Consider the following 16,652-nt stretch of genomic DNA (forward strand, 5'->3'; position numbering starts at 1 on the left):
TGTCTCCTTCACTTCAGGTGATTGGACAGATGTTACAGTCACCCTAGTTGTCTTGCCTGATGTCACAGCCACTTTACCATTTGTCTCTGTAATTCCTGACACTGAAACTGAGGGACTAGTTGCTGATGTGGTCCTAGGTGTGTGTCCAGACATAATTGCAATTCTAGATCTTCGTGTAGTTATTGTTGTTTCTCCAGCTGATGTTGCCTTTGCCACAGTTCCTTCAGTTGATGGGCCAGTTGACTGTGTGCCAGTTGCTGATATTTTAGTTGTTTCTGGTACTTCAGATGATGGTCCAGTAGTTGTATGTTGTCCAAGGGATGATGCAGTTCTCTCTGTAATTCCAGTTGACACAGGAGCTGTTCCTGTTTCTGTAACAGTTAATTCTATTTAGTATATCTTTTAAAGACCAATATAAGTAAACACTAGTCTCTCAGTTACAATTTTTAGAAAGTTTTATCCTTTCTTAAAATTTTTGACTATCAATTCAATTATTTTTTCATCTATATCTTCAGCTCTAAGAACAAAAGTGTTTTACTGTAAGCAGTGCTCCGTAAGAGGTAACAATAACCCTTACACAATTTGTATATTTCTTCTTCAATATTTCTCCCATAATAATTATAATAGTAATATCTCAATAAATGTAATGCTTCCAAAATTTAGTTGGTTCTTTAAGTCATTTATAATTGAATTATTAGCAAAGTCCTTGCTCTATCAAATTTTGATCTAAAATCTCCAATTTGTATCAGTTATCCATGACTCCAAATATAAACAATATTTCAATTGCAGCTTCACCCAAAGCCACAATTAGTTGTCAGCTCTTGTGTTTCAGTTAGATCCAATTTGAAAACAACAAGGTTTTAGCTACAGAACTTTGCTTTCTTACAAATGCTATACATGTAAAAATTCATTGTGAAAACAAGAGTAATTTTATAAGCTTTAATTTAATCAATCATTCTTTTAATTGGATCTTTAAAAAAAATACTCTCAGACTTGTAAATTCCTGATGTCTTTCTTTGTGTTGATCGTTGCTGGAACAGCTTGATACGCTGTGCCTCCCTGTTTGGTGTTTTGAGCTGGTGGCCCCAGTTAGGGAAGTTCTGCCTGTGCTGTGCTACCTTGCCCCTTGGTAGCTCCCACAAACTCATCTGTCCTACCTAAACAACATGCAAAAAAGTTGGGATTAGATCAACTTCTAAAGTTTCTGGGAAACAAAATCAATTACTAAGTACTCTCTTATATTCCCATTGTGTTCCCCCCCTTTTCCAAATATTTCAATGGTTTTGTTTGTGATCAATACCAATTGATCAGAATGGATAGATTGCTGTGATTATTTGACCCTTTCCTGTATCCCAAGGAAAACTCACTGCCTGGCAGGCTGGTGGTTCTTCCTGTTGCTACACTTGATTTGGCTGAGACTCCAGTTGTCCCTGCTAAACAAAGAGAGAGAAGATTAAAGTAATGTAATCATGCTCAACTAAAACAAGCTATCGGACTCATGCTGCTCCCGCGACTAGTTTTGTTATCTGAGTCGCATATCCTTCCATCTTAACTGAAGAATTATAGCTGTTCTTACTCAACTACCAGGTCAGTATCTGCCATTAAAGTCCTGATTATATTCTCTGCTTCAGAATGTTGTATGGTAATAATTCTTAACCAACAACAATTAGCCTTAATTTATAAAGTGTCTAAGAGTCACTGGCTAAGCCTATTAACATGCAAATTCTTCCATGTCTCTGTAGAAACTCCAAGGCTGGGTTTGTGCCCCAAATAGGCTCATGTACAATTTCAGTCTGTGGGATAATTATGGGAGGATAAAAAAAAAAAGTTGTCATGACAAGCAACTCAATGGAACACTAGGAGAATCCGGGGCCTCCTACTCTCTTTCTCCCATCTCCTGGTTTCTGTAAGCATATTTGTACACATGAGACCATCATGTCAAGCCTTGCACTACATATGTGCATATGGACACCCACCCCTTTTAAAAAAAATCAGGCTGTAGATTGCATATAGGTTCTGCTTCTGCTTTTTCCCTGATCACATTCTGAAACAGATCTTTATATTAGTGCCTCCTCCTTAGTCCTCCGTCATGGTGGCATGGTCAAATTTGCAACAGATTTTCCCTCCTACCACCCCACTCCCATCCCGACCCTCTTTACTGAAGATAAGCTTTTTGTTTCTGATCTGCTTCTGTTAGAAAAAAAACATCAACATGAGCAGCATGTGTATATGTCACCTTGTACTGCATCACAGAGTCCTGTTGCAGGGCTTTGGAGCCAAAGGGTAAATGACTGTAGTTCTGTTTCTTTTGTCTGGCTGGCCTCCATGGGATGTCTCATGGTGTGTGCCCATCTGCCAGGCACTAAACACTACCTGTTTCTGCCCGACCTGTCAACATCACTGTTGTCTAACGTTTGGATTTCTGCCAATCCAAAAAGCGAGAAACGACATTTCAGTCTGGTTTGATTTTACATTTTGGAGGTATGTGAATTTGATGTGAATTTGATTATCTATTTCAAACCCCATGCTTCCAATCCCTACCTAGTCCAGTTTATTATTAACTGTAAAATAGTTGAATGGTTATGTGATGGTGCCTGTCATTGTCATTTTCCCTGACTGCATTCAGAGAATGCGTCTGATGATTCTGTACGAAGATATTGAGCTGATGGCCGAGGAATATAAGCACACGCCTTTAATCCCAGCACTCGGGAGGCAGAGGCAGGCGGATCTCTGTGAGTTCGAGACCAGCCTGGTCTACAAGAGCTAGTTCCAGGACAGGCTCCAAAGCCACAGAGAAACCCTGTCTTGAAAAAACAAAAAAAAAAAAAATCATACATTCCTCCTATGTTTGCTATTCTCTGTGAGACAATGGTAATCCAATGTCTTCTTAGCTTCTCTAGGGAAAACTGTTGTTTCTGTTTCTCTCAGATCAATTATTGTTCAGAATTCCATCACTGAGCTTCTTAATCTTGAGGATACCTTCACTTTATTAACAGAAATTATTAAGCATCTTTTTCCTGAAGGCTCATTTTTCAGCCTTAGCAACGCTACCTTCTTTTCACTTCATTCAGGAACACTTAATGACTCATTTGGCCAACTCCTACCTGCTACTTTGCAATGTTTATCTAATTTTCATCTTTGTACTTTTGGTAAAAGTATTTGTGGTATAAGGAAATATTGAAGCAGCTACTTAGATTAGATACTAATTAGATACTAAGATTAGATACTTAGTTGCATCAGAGACATGATATTTAAGAGATAAGTCCTCCATGGATTCATTCATGAGAACACTGCATCCATGTGCATTCTTTCCAAAGAATGATATAGTAGGACTTGTTCTTTTTTTTTTTTTTTGTAAGGAATTGCTTTTCAAACAATGATTCTGTTAAGACCTCCCACTTGAGGGCTCTTATTGATTATTCTGTGTACATGAAGTCAGTGGATTGTACATACTTGGCTGCACAGTCCTCTTTAGTCTGCTGTGTATCTCACCCTGCTTCAATAACCAACAGGCTAGTTTTTGTTATTTCTCCTTTGCAGAAATCGATTCTAAGTTTAGAGATTATTTTCATTTCTGCTTTCCCAACACCTAAAATATATATGTCCTTGTTTGTGGTCCTTGAAATTGGACATAGTCCTAAAACTACATGGCACTTCCCTATGTCCTCAGACATTACTTAAGGTGTATAGACCAGCATCATCATACGCTGGCAATATAGTCTTCTCAAAGCAGAATACATCTGTTATTTTTAACTGCAACTAATAACACCCCTTATCTAAAAGTGAGCTCTGGGCAGATACCCAAAGGACTGCATATCTTACTGCAGAGGCATCTGTGCATCCATATAATGATGCTCTTTTTCATGATAGTAAGGAAATAGAATCAGCCTAGATCTGTCAACAGAAAAGGTGATGATAAGAATATGATACCGATGCAAAGCAGGATTATACATGTGCCAGAGCATGGATGGATATAAAGCACTTAAAGTGAGGTAACCAAGACTCAGAAAGACAGCACATTCCTCTCACGTGTGAATTCCAGCCTCTGGCTGTGAAACAAACACATCTAGAGAGGAGAAAATATGAGTCAAGGCCATGAAATAGGAAAAAGGTGGTCTCGAAGAAGGGAATGGAGAAGAAAATGGGATAAAGAAGAAAAGATGTACATGGACAAAAGGAGGTGGGGAGATGGAGGGATTGCAGAGCAGGCTGAGAACCAACACCTTGCCTGACCTGGTGTTGTAACAGTGCCAGAGGCACCAGGGCCTGGTGTTCCAGGTGAGCTTCCCTTGACAGTTCCTGAACTGGTTCCCACAGATCCCCCTGTTGAACCTGGCAAACACGAACACTGGACTCTAAGCAGTGCTTCTTTTAAGTGGCTACTCGGAAATGCAGCCTAACTTTCAAAGGTCTGCATTTCCACATAGTCACTCTGGTTTCTCCAGGAGTCCTGGCACCTGCTGTACCAGGGCTTGAGCCAGATGATGGCCCAGGTGAGCCTTCTGGTGATCAAGCAGAAAAGTGTTAGACTGAGATTCTGTGAAGTTATAAACTATTATGAATGAGCTTTTTCTGAAAAATCATATATCTATAAACATTCATAACTGGTGAGCAAGACCAGATCTTGGTAAATAATACCATTCCTATCATGAATTCAATACATTAATGTTTTCATTCAAGAAAGACCAGTCATGTCTATTTCTCAGTACTCAGCATTGAGTGATCTTATTTTTCTTCATGCCTATAATACCACTGACACAATGCACACAATTCTTTCTGTCCTGCTAGTTATTTTATGCTTATATCTTATTATAAATTATACACTCTAGCCACAATTTCCCCTCTCTCCTCTCTTCCCATTCCTTACTTCCACCTCCCATCCACCCAACAACCCATTCCTTCTCTGCTTCTGTTCAAAACTGGGCATGCCTCCCATGGGTGTCAACAAAGTGAGGCAAATCAAGCTGCAGTAGCACTAAGCACCTCCCATTCTCTTAAGGCTGGTCAAAGCAACTCAGTATGAGGTATAGGTTCCCAAAAGCCAGAAAGTATTAAGGCCAGTCCCTTTTCCTACTAAGAGTCCTACAAGAATAACAGTCACATATATGTAGAGGGCCTAGGTCTGTTCCTTACAGGCTTCCTGGTTGTTGGTTCAGACTCTGTGAGTTCCTTTGATTCTGCTTAGTTGCTTCTGTGTGTTGCCTTGTGGTGTCCTCGATACCCTCTCCACCGCCTAGTCACTGGTTTATCCAATCCTTCCTTCCTCTTTTCAACAGGATACCCTAAGCTCAGTCCAGTGATTAAGAGTAGATCTCTGCATGTATCTCCATCAGTTACTAGATGAACGCTCTCTGATGACAAGTGGGGTATTCACCAATTATGTAAATACAATATCTTTCTTTTCCAAATGAAAGCAGAGTGGGTAAACACCCACTTCCCATTCTTCTGTATTTCACGCAGCATCATATAGAATATTAGGGAAACAGCCAATAGAATTGGACTATTTCTTATCTCTGAGGCAATTGGCATCAATCTATCATCCTTCACAGCATCCCATAAGCTACTCAGAATGCAAATGTCCTTGTCTTTCTCATCTCTGGAGCACTTAGCCTCACAATAGAAAAACTGTAACAAATCTTCAGGAAAATTTTCAACACCGATGGAATCTGGACACTAATCTCCCAGGTCTCTTGCTTCCTATCACCTTCCCTTCCCCCAGTACCTGTTCTTCCAGATGTGCTTCCTGCAGTGGCTCCAGTAGTAGCTGCATCTGCTCCCCGACTTGTCCCTGTGGGATGAATGGAGCTTATAGAATTGAACAGTGAAGAAATCCATCCCCAGGGCGTCCAATCATTTCTTCAAAGCCTTAGTTCCTTTAAAGCTGTCCTCAACCACCTTTCCTTATCTCATTTCCCATTCTGCGTCTTGGAGACAGTTGGCCTGGATCTTAGTAGGGGGACGCTGTGTTGTACTTGTTGAGGCTGCAGGGTCTAGTGTTCCTGCTGTTTTTTATTCTCCTGGTCCTGCTGTGCTCACACCCATGGTCCCACCGTATTCACACTCAAATCCTGCTATGCTAACAGTCACGGTGCTGCTATACTCAAACTTAAAGCCTGCTTTGCTTACACTCTTAGGACTGCTGTGCTCACACTCATGACCCTGCTGTGCTAACATTCACAATCCTGATTTGCTCACACTCATGCTCCTGATACACTTAGATTCATCGTCTCTTTGTGCTCACGCTCATGGTTCTGCTGTGCGCACACTCATGGTCCTGTTTTCTCACACTCCTAGTTCTGTTGTGCTCACACTAATAGTACTGCTATGTTCCCACTCATGTTCCTGCTTGCTCACGCTCGTGGTTCTGCTGTGCGCACACTCATGGTCCTGCTGTATTCACACCTATGGTCTTACTTTGCTTACACTCATAGTCTTGCTGTGCGCACACTCATTGTCCTGTTGTATAGACAGTCATCGTCTTGTTTTGCTCATACCCAGGGTCCTTCTGTGTGCTCATGCATGACCTGAAGTTCCCACTTACTTCCCCTTAATTCCTGACTTTCTAGGTAGTAGGGGCTTCAACATATGCCTATTCCTGTGTGGGAAGTTAGCAAATGTATACACAAGTGCACTCTTGTATATTTGTATACATTCATCATATCTCCTACATCCCACTGTGATACCTTCCCCATCATAGATATAGATGATGAAATCTTGACCTACCTGACTCTCCTGGAATGGTCGTTCTAGAACTGTGTTCTCTGGGTGTGCTGTGTTCTTCACCACTAGGTGTGGATGTGGTAGGGCCTGCTGTTACCAATGACAAGGAAACTGCATTTAAAATAATCACAGATGTCATCCACACACTGAACATTCACATCAACATCCACAGCAGAAAACCATATTTTAGCATCTGTGGTGAAAGACCTGGTTGATACACATTGATTTATAGTAGGCTGAGAACCAAACCTAAGCAGTCTAGGCTTTGGATTTCTACCCAAACCTCTAATTCTCTAGCTATGTGCAACAGAACAATAGTCTTATAAGCATTCCAGTCTGTAGAGGATGAAAGCTTTGAATATAACCTTCAGAACATTAATTAAGAAATGAGACTAAATAATGAAAAGTTTTAAAATATTTCAGTTCATGTTCAAGCACAACTTTGGAATGAAACTTTCCCATATGACCATATCCTTAATAACTTCTGATGTGGTACTTGTGTTTTTCTGAAATTTTCCTGTATAACTTTACAGTCTCTGACACTTGGCTCTTTTAAGCTGAGTCTTGACTATATATGTACAAAAGACTTGGTGAGAGGAAGCAAAGAACAGTCTGTGCAAGCATCATTGGAAAGGGGCATTTCCTGCATTTCCTGCTTATTTCCTAAGTTCAGGGCAACGCCACTTCTGTCTTCATTGGTATATTCAGGTTTGCCTATTTGTGTACATTTAAGATACTCAAGTCCACGTTGGGAATTACGTGAGGTTCCTAGGCTTGTGGCTTCGGTGCCTTGTTCCTCAGATCTAGAGCCTGTCTCATCACTGGATATAGGTGTAGTGGGAACTTCTATATGAATTGAGAAGAAAACAATTATAAATGCATTGGACAAATAACCCTACTTATATTGGCAAAATTCCCCTCTATCAGCCAAATTGTTTGCTTTGATCGGATATAATTCAAAGACCTAAATGAAGGTCACCTTACTAATATACAACCCCTCCGAGAGCCAAACTCAAAACATTCAGCTCCAGCAAACTCAGACACATGTGTGAGAGTCTAATCTAACTTTCCCAAGCTGTCAAAGATTGATGCTTTAAAATGCCTAAATGAGATGAGAGAAGGGAGGGCTGTTATGTTACAACACAAATCTATGGACATCAGAGAGATAACAGCCCCTCAGGTCAAGATGTTTCTTTCCAAACGCATAAGCTCTGCTTCTATCTCAGTATGTCATGAATCAGCAAAATGCACAGGCCAGACCCCTCGGGCTTAAAAGCAAAGACTGCAAAAGTTAGGTTAGTAGTGAAGGAGTGGTAGATATAGAAGGAGTTCATGTACAAGGGCATGTATGTGATCAAAATATATTGTAAGAAATCCTCAAAATTTAATAACTATTTCAAAATATGAATAAAAACCTTATTGGGACTATAGATTAATTTACCTTTGAGAACTTCCTGCTATTTGAGGTGACATTTTTGGTTACCAGAACCCCTATGACTTGGCTCACAACTGTTAATTGTCCTAAATTATCTCCAGTGGATTCTTTTATCCAAATAGCATTGCATACCGCTTCCATCATCTTATAATCTACAGCTTCATAATTTGTAAAAATTCTAAAGTCACCGTGACCATGAGCACACGCAGAGATGATCACAACCTCATCAAATACCCCCAAAACTGTCACTACTACTGATTATAGAGTAGTGTGAATAGATCTGATCCCCAATCATACCTTCCCATTCTAAAACAGACTTCACACACAGAAATACAGCCATGTGCACACAATTCATTTGGATATTTCTCTCTCTAATTTTGCCAGACTTCTGCTAACAGAAGTTGTTGCTTTGCCTAGTTGCTTTTCCATGAACTGGATTGGTAGAGACTACTTGAGTGCTTATGGTTCCTCGAACCAAAGAAGGGTGACATTTTTGAGAATCTTCATATTATTCCTACTATAATGTGAACAATTTACAAGTTCCATTAAAGCAATGGACAATCATTATCCTTCAAGCTTTCCTTAGGCCCTGCAATCTAACTCAGATTGAGTCGGGATATAAAACAAGCACATTGCTTAGAAAGTATGAAGTGGCGTGGCTAAGACATCACTTCAGCCAATCAAATCTTATAAGAATTTCTGGCTCCAGTGTCTGCTTCTTAGAAGTGCTGACACCTGCTGCTTCAGCAGTTGACACAGATGATGCCCTGGTTGAGCCTGACACTCATTAGTAGGGAAGAGATCAGCCCAAGATAATGTGAAACTTGATATTTTCTGAAAGTGGTAATATTTCTTCTCACTTCTTCCTTTATAAAAAGGATGAATCTGCCTACAAAACTGCTGAGAGATAAGACTTTTTCTTTCCATTTCTCACTAATTATGATGTGTATTCTATTCACTAGGAAATTCATTCTTCAGAGCATCTGGGTAGATCACTAAATATTCAACACTGAACAATGGTGTTCTTCCTCATTTCCAAAACACCACACATTCCTGCAATTCGTCCTCGTTCTGATTCCTCTTTCGTGTAAATCTGAAACACAATTTTCAAACTTTCCAAAAGGAAGGAGAGTGAGGAAATTAACACCCTCCCTCCATTCTCTATATCCCACACTGCACAACAGAGCATACTAAGAATATACCAAACATATCATGTTTATATCCTATATCTAGAGCAGTTGGCAACATATGGAAAACTGGGTGAAAATTCTCGGGAAATAGAACATTGAAATAATTTTGCACACCATGTCCAAAAATTTCCTGCTTAATGTCCCTCTGATGGACACCCTCAGTACCTTTTTCTCCAGATGTGGTTTCCTCAGAGAATCTACTGCTTGCTGTGTCTGTTCTTCCTTTAGTTCCTGTTGGAAGAAGAATGGGGTTTAATAGTTACATATATCAAGAAAAAAGTTCTTGAAAAACATTCAATATTATTACATATACCATTAATATTTATACTTTTGGGGCAAACTTCATGCAACCATGTAGTGATCCACCCCAGACCCTGAAGATGCCCTGTCTGACCTGTTGATGTGACAGAGATGGTGGTTCTAGCACCTGGTGTTTCAGGTGAGTTTTGCTTTCCTTCTCCTGAGGTGGTTCCTGCAGAGCCCCCTGTTGAACCTGTCAAACAAGAGCAATTATTCTAATGTGGTGCTACTTTGAAAAGGATTCTGGGAAATATAATCAAACTTGCAATGGTCTGCCTTCCTACCATATTCGTGACGGCATTGTGCTTTCAACTGCTTGGACCCATTTCAGACACTCAGGTGCACGTTTGCAATTACCTAAGGTTCCTGGACTTGTAGCTCCAGTGCCTTGTCCCCTGTGTGTGCTGCCTTCTCCTTGAGTAGACGCTGATATAGTGGGGCTTCCTTCGCCTATGAATGAGACAACTGTGATTGAAATTGCCATAGACACAAATATAATAATTGATATTATTTAGATCCTCTCTATCTGAACTTCTTGTTCTTGATGATTAGATGTGATTCAGGGCCATATACCAGATCACCTAACCAGTTAAGAGAAGTGGGGGAGATAGGGGAGTGGGAGAAGGGGAGGGAGAGTAAACTGGGGCTGGTATGTAAAATGAAAAGAATTTTTTTAAATAAAAAATATTTGAAAAAGACCACATTCACATGAAATTTAAGCATCTAACTTCTGCTTCAGTCCTTAAATTCTTGTGCCAATTAGCCATACACCATTCTCAAGCTCATATATTTAAGTTTTAAACTGTGGTCAATGCAAAGAGAAATAAAAATGATTTAAAAAAAACTCATCCAAATAAAGTCTTTTTTCAACAAAACAAGCACACTCTACTGTGTTTTTCCTGGAGCTGGAGCTCTGTTTTACAACTTAGCGCATCACCCCTATGAAAAGCAGTGTGGGATCACTATCAGCTGAGGACCAAACTTTGCCTCTCACACTAGTCTCCACTGAAAAGAAGTAATAATCAAAGGGCACAAGGAAATGAGTTATTCTTGAAGCCCAGTATCTCTGATGCAAAATTTAGGAAGTGTAGTTTCATGGCTATCACTTTAAAATTCTGATTCCTTAAGGGATGCTGGATTACTAATTCTCTTGAATGATGTGTGACAATCTGAAGGATAATGGTCCTCATATGTTCACTCATATAATTGAATACTTGGTCCCCAGTTTGTTGAACTGTTTGGGAAGGATTCAGAGGTATAACTTGGTTGTAAGATACTTGACCTCGTTGGAGAATGCATGACTTGTTGAGGAGATGTGTGACCGTGGTTGAGCTATCAGATATGTAAAGCCCATGCCAGGCTCAATTTAATTCTTTCTCTACCTTCTGCTTACCAAACAGGAAGTAAAACTTCTGCTACTGCTCCAGCACTATGACTGCATGCCTGTCACCATGTTTTCTACTATGACGACCATAGACTACACATCTGAGTCAGTAAGCAGGCCCAAAATTAAATGTTCCCTTTTATAAGTAGCCTTGGTCATGGTGTGTTGTCACAACAATAGTTACCTTGACACTCTGTGTACATTCTATTTTTTCAGGATTATTTAATAGATATACATTATGTTGCAAAGTGTCTAAGTCATACATTTCAAGTCAAATTAGTCCATATTTTTTAGGATGAGTGCCTTGTCTTTTGGTGGCTTAAGCTTTTTCCCATGGATCAGTGAAGGGGGTAGAATTCAGAATGTTAATTCTAATGCTGTTTTTGCCTTTTTATATGCACTAAGATCTCAACTTGCAGAAATTACCTCACCTATCAATTAATGTTGACTGATTTATAAGGTATAGGTAATAGAGGACCCCTGTGGAATCAAGAAGGTACATCATGGTTATACTGATTTTTTTTTTTTACCATTTTTCTGTTTACTTAGTTTGTTTCCTTCTCTAAATGCTGTGTCATTGGTATTCTCTTTCCATTTAGCTATTGCTGTTGTTATATCTGAAGATACTAGAGTTGTATCTAATAAGATGCAGAAAATGTAATTAGCTACACAATATCTACATGAGCATTTCCAACAGTCAAGGAAGGATGAGCATAAAATGATAACATGATACATTAATGTAATTGTGAAAGATTAAATATATTATAATTCAATTAATATAAGGAATAACTAAGCATCACATTGCATATCAAAAAAAGTGTGTTCAGCATTCACCTATAATAGGATTGAGTCAGAATTCTCATTCACAACTCAGTTTACCTTCTGTGGTCCCAGAACTAGTGAGACTAGAGTGCAGGGCTGCTGTGGTGCCTGCATTTCCCACTGAGGAGGTAAGAGCAGCAGAGCCTATAAAACATCCAAAGAACATCTCATTAGAAGTTTGGAAGAGCTTGATTACCAATGGGGTAATCATTCTATATCTTATGTATTAAGAAAATAAAATAGATGAATACAATGACTATTAGCCTGGACATTCCAAAACTATTATTCTACTATGATAATCTCAAATATGTTTGTTTTCTCTTCTGGCAGTGTTTTTACACACACACAGCTAAGAACCTGGGATGAGTGGGATTGGGTCAACCAGATGTCCATACATTTGATGTAGCTCCTATGTTTTAGGTAAGAAACAGGGTGATGACTCCACAATTCTGACCACTTGCTCACCTGATTGGTCTCCAGGCTGGGTTGATCCACTGGTAAAGGCTCTAGTTGTTTCACCAGCTGATGGTGCAGTGCTCCCTTTCATATTAGACAGGAAATAGATATTAGGACCTCTGCAAAACCACACCATGCTACCCACACTCCGATTTCACATCTCCTTCATATATTCATTTTTACTTCTTCATTTCCTATTTAACATTTCCAAACTTTAATCATAAAATATACATCATTATTAAAATAATTGTGTGTGCTCCATTATATACTGAATACATTTGATTTGGGCCTTTACTAAAGTATTTAATGTCCCTACGCTGAGCTGAGTGCATCTGAAGTGAGGATCCACAATGGAATTAATTGAACCCTTAGAACTCTTTCTAATGGAGATACAAGCTCAGGGAGTTTGAAGGTTCCTTCATTTATACAACAAAACGATCCCAACTGATTCTCCCATCTAAGCCCCACTACAAATCATATTCCCATTTCAATAGCCAAAGCCTCACAGGCTGTAAGGAGTCCTCAAAACACTGTGATCATATGCACACTCAGGCCAACTACAGCAATATGATCAACTCCACCCTGTCATTACAGATTTTCATGCAGTAGTCCTTATATTATCAATTTCATACTACCCCTTTCTTTTTTAAGATTTATGTACTTATTATGTGTGCACATAAGCCTGCATGCCAGAAGAGTGGGCCATATCTCATTACAAATGGTTGTCAGCCATCATGTGATGGCTGGGAATTGAACACAGGACTTCTGGAAGAACATTCAGTACTCTTATCTGCTGAGGCATCTGTCCAGCCCCTCTACTACGCCTTTCTATTGTTTACCAGTAACCACATACAGAAAATGGAATAAGGTCCATGATATGCACACACACAATTCAGATCCCAACACACTCTCTCTCCTCTCTCTCTCTCTCTCTCTCTCTCTCTCTCTCTCTCTCTCTCTCTCTCTCTCTCTCTCTCACCTGTACTGCTCCTAGCAGAGGTCATGACTGATCTAGTGGATGTTCCAGGACTCACAGTAATGGAGCTTCCAGAAGTGTTTATGGTTCCTTGAACAAAGAACAAATTGAGAGTTAAGGACCTGATTGTTTTTCTTGTTTTACTGTGAAAAGTTTAGACGTTCAGAAAATGAAAATGGAAAGTTATGATCTACCAGCTCTTCTCAGCACTGTGATACCATTCACTTAAACCCAGGAGAACAAAGGGGCTCTCTATACAACAGGGACTGGGCATGAGCTATTGGATCATTATCTGGGCCTATTGTTTCCCACCTGAACTTGTGGCTCCAGTGCTGACTTCTCCGGGAGTACTGGCACCTGCTCTACCAGGGCTTGATCCAGATGATGCCCCAGGTGAGCCTTAGGTTGATCAAGTGGAATAACGTTAGACTGAGATTCACTGAAGCTATAAGCTTTCATTAAAGGACTATTGAGCCTGTTTCCTTTTTTGTTAGAAATGATACATACACACACAAACATAACTGGATTGCGAGATGCCAGAGCCTCCTAAATCATACCATTCTTACTATGAATTTATTCTGTTAATGTTTTTCCTTTGAGAAAAAGCAATCTTTTTGATTTCTTAAAATTCAGCCTTGCCGGGCGGTGGTGGCGCACGCCTTTAATCCCAGCACTCGGGAGGCAGAGGCAGGCGGATCTCTGGGAGTTCGAGGCCAGCCTGGTCTACAAGAGCTAGTTCCGGGACGGGCACCAAAGCTACAGAGAAACCCTGTCTCGAAAAAATCAGCCTTGAGTGTTCTTGTTTATTCTCATGCTCATAATACAATTGATACAGTTCCCATATTTTCTTTCTGTCCTGCTTATTATTTTGTGTTTGTATCTTATGCAAATGCAATATCTGTCCTTTCCGAATGGAAACTGTTACTTCCTGCCATCAGTTTATTCAAAATTGTTCTTGATCATGTTCCATTACCTTTCTATTCCCACTTGTGGTGCCACTGTGCTCACCCTAATGGTTGTGCTATTTTCACACTTGTAGTCCTGCTGTGCTCACACTAATGGTAGTGTTATGTTCACACTCATGATCCTGCTCTACCCAAAAGAATAAAGTTCAGGTTCCCAATCACTCTCACTGTCACTTTGGCCCTGAAAAGTAGGTAACAGGAGTGTCAACATGTCAACTCATATCTCTCTGGTCATATTATTAATAGTCAGTATAATTGCAACCCTGTGTGTTTTAAGCATGCTCTCTATAGCCCTCCTGTGATACTTGACTCTTTATGTGCACTGGTGTGCAAGCCCTGTTGGAATGGTAATTACAGAGCTAAGCTCCCAGGGTTTTCTGCCTTCATCACCACTAGATGGGGGTACAGTAGAGCCTACTGTCACCAATTTTAAAAAGGGACATTTAAAATTATGCTAAATACATTAAATCCATTGAACATTCTCGTTAACATACAAGACAGAAAATACTATTGCTTAATTTTATCAGATGTGGAAAGAAAATCACAGTTCTGGTACACATTGATCAAAATGTGCTGAAACCCATACTCAAACAGTGAAGGCCTATGTTTTCTACCCAAACCTCTAATTCTCAAACTATGTGCAGAAAACAACAGTTTATAAACATTCCAGTCTGCAGTAGACAGGTGCTTTGAACATAGCCTTTATACCTTTATATTACAAATTAGGAATTGAGATTAAATAATGGAAAAATTTAAAAAGTCACAGTACATGTTAAAACACAATTTTGGAATAACACAGACCCAGATAACCTTATTTTTAACAGCTGTTGATGGAGTCCTTGTTGTTTTTTATGGAATTTTCATAGATAACTTTGCAGTCTCTGACACTTGGACCATTTGAGCAGTCTTTATTTTGTGTAGGAGTGTTGTTGAGTTGAAACAGAGAACAGGCTGTGTAAGCTTCTCTGGAAAGGGGCATTTCATGCATTTCCTGCTTTTTCCTCTCTCTGATATGATACATTAAAAAACATCTATCTTTAAAAATGCCCATGAGAACTTAAACAGGTCACCAGCTAGATCTTCCAATAGCAAAATTATACATGTGACAGCAATTTTTAAAACACGAAAGATGTGACCAATCAATGACACTGGGGGAGGTTCATATGTGTCTGATACCGCACTAGGAACAATACTGTTCTGATTATCCTATCTGAAGTAAGGAATAGGACAGGGCCAGGATTCTTTGCTCTAAAATTTAGTTTCCTAGTGTGCTTCCAGGACTTGTGACACTGGGCCTCAGTGCTGTGGCTGTGCCTAGACTTCTAGCTAGTGAAGAAATGGAAGCTGAAGTCTCAGGAAAGCCTGAGAGAATAGCAAAGATTTCCCATTTTAAGTCTATGTGGACTTTGGTTCCTATAAGTGGCCTGATCCCCCAATCATTTGTTGCATGGGAAATGAATGATTACAGGAGATTCTGGTTTAGTTACACTATGGATATTTCTTTATGAGGGAGTTTTTCATGTCACATAAATTCGTAGATGAATGTCAATTGCCGTGACTTAAGGAATGTCTTGTTTGAGGGTGACTTTCCCTTTGACAAAAGTCATGGCATCTAAAATGCATCCTCTACTCCTGAGTCAGCTTCAGGAAGTCTCTCTTTATTCTGTGAGAATTCAGTTGTTTCGTCAAAAGATTGCCCACTGGTCCTTTTTAAAGTGGATAGTAAATCAGCACCATGGTCTATGATAAAGTAAAACACATGTCCTGCACTCTTATCTTAAGGTAGCCTCATTGATTTATATCCATGTCTCCATTTCTTGTTCACAGGAAATTTAGCCAAGAGATTCATGTATATTCATCAGCTTCCCTGGATGTTCTCTTTTTGTGAAGAAAATATTTGTCTTTGCTAAAAATCATTTCTTTAAAAAGCCCTCCAGACATTTGAACCATGTTGTTTGCAACCCTGGCAGCATTTTGGAAGCTACCTTAAGGATTTTAGCAGTATGCAGACAAGCTATCAAGGGATACTGATATCATAATTCTGTGAGATTCTTCAGTATATATCTTCAACTTTTTCTGTGTTTCAACTCATAGCCAAGACTGTAAAATTAAATCTTCTCTATTACTCTTGCAAAATACCGCAGGCAGGATTCTGAGCTTTTTAATCCCCCATCAGTATTTGCAGGGTGTCTATGCAGTTTTCTCTGATTGGAGAGCATCTAATCCATCCCTCCCCCAGTTACAGGCCAGCTGTAGATCAGCAATAGAACTCCTTCACCCCAGTCTCTTATATTCTTTTCAATTCTTCAGCATGGCAATTCTGAATGGATGACAATAACTACCAGAAGAATTTGACACCTGAAGACTCAGTGAATTCCCCCATTTGCTTACCTGGTTCTGTGCG

The sequence above is a fragment of the Microtus ochrogaster genome, chromosome 15, assembly GCF_000317375.1.
Source record: "Microtus ochrogaster isolate Prairie Vole_2 chromosome 15, MicOch1.0, whole genome shotgun sequence".
Lineage (NCBI taxonomy): Eukaryota > Metazoa > Chordata > Mammalia > Rodentia > Cricetidae > Microtus > Microtus ochrogaster.